Genomic DNA, 1,633 nt, shown 5'->3' with positions numbered 1-1,633 from the left:
ATATAAATATAATTTCAGTACAAAAACATAGACTAGGAGGGTACTTACCAAATTCCTGGTACTGGTTGTCTCTGGGGAAGGAGGGGGCGAGGGCTGGAAAGGACAACCAAGGGGATATTGACCTTGTCTGTATTGTTCTATTTCTCTTATTAAAAGAAGCACATGAAAAGGTGGTCAATTTAATTACTTATTAGGAAAATGTAAATGAAAGCCACAGGAAGAAGAAGGAAGAGAAGGAGAGGGAGGGGGAGGGAGTGGGGAAGGAGAGGGGTAAAGAGAAGAAGAATTGCAGTCAGGTACCAGACACAGTCACCAGAATGGCTAAAATTAACAAGTCTAACAATATCATATGTTGACACAAATATGGAGCAACTGGAATGCTCATACATTGCTGGGAGTGTAGATTCATTCGACCACTGTTGGTTTGAAAACCGTTTGTCAGTATCTTTGAAAGCTAAGCATATGCCTATCCCGTGATTCTGAAATGCCACTCCTAGGTATAAACCCAAGAGAAGTATGTGCCCCAAAAGAGATATACAAGGCTGTTCATGCAGCTTTGTTTATATTGGCCAATGACTAGGGATAATCAAACCAATTTGGTTATACTACTTCTAGATACATATCCTAGAGACTCTTTATCATGTCCACCAGGGGACAGGCCCAAGAATACTCATTGCAGAGCCACTTACAGTAGCGACAGCAACAACACCAAAATAACAATGCAGGTGTCCACCAGCAGGAGGATGGCTTAATACTACAACAGTATAGATGAATCTCGAAGACATTATGTTAACCAAAGAAAGCCAGATAAAAGAACACATACAGTGTGATTTTGTTTAAGGGTTTTCAAATTAGAAAACCAATACCTGGTAACAGAATTCAGAATAGGGGTTACCATAAGGGTTACTGATGGGGTGTTATTGACTGGAAAATGGCATAGGGATCCTTCTGGGGTGCTGACAAAACACTGCATCTTGATCTGGTTGGTAATCACGCAGGTGTATACATAAAAATTTTATGTATACATAAAAGTTTATCAAACTGTACTCTCAAGATCTGTGTACTTTACTGTATGCCAGTTTTGTATCAAAAAATATCCAAGGCAAAAATGACAATGTTAACATGTGTTAATTCTCAGTGTGGATACAGAGTACCATTACCTAATCCTCTATATTTTCCTGTATATTAAAATTTGTAATTAGGAAAGAGAGAGAGCAGTAGTCCTCCACAGCCAAAGTGACACCCATCCTGGAGGGGCCTTTTGCCCAGCCATGTCCCCCACGCTTGGGTGAGTTCCCTTACAAAGGAGTACAGATGACACCAACCAACCAACCTCTCCTAGTAGAGACAAGGCTATCTTCATTGTCACTCGCTCAGGAAATTGACACGGCTGCTAAAAAGTGGGGCTGTTTTGTAGGCTCTTCCGAAGGTCAGCTTGGCTGATTCTTCAGCTGACAGGGACTCGGAGCCATCCTGCATGACCTGGGCTGGGGTGTCCACCACCCTGCATCCCAGCCCTGGATAAGAAGGCAGAACTGCGTTTGGAAAGCAGCTCCCTGGCCTCAGTTTCCAGATTGGTTGCTGCTCCGTTAGCCCGGGCATCACCACTGGGTGCCATGCAAGTTAAAGAGCA

This window comes from Leptonychotes weddellii, chromosome 3, assembly GCF_054177405.1.
Source record: "Leptonychotes weddellii isolate Sample4059 chromosome 3, ASM5417740v2, whole genome shotgun sequence".
Lineage (NCBI taxonomy): Eukaryota > Metazoa > Chordata > Mammalia > Carnivora > Phocidae > Leptonychotes > Leptonychotes weddellii.
This window is presented reverse-complemented; position numbering follows the sequence as displayed.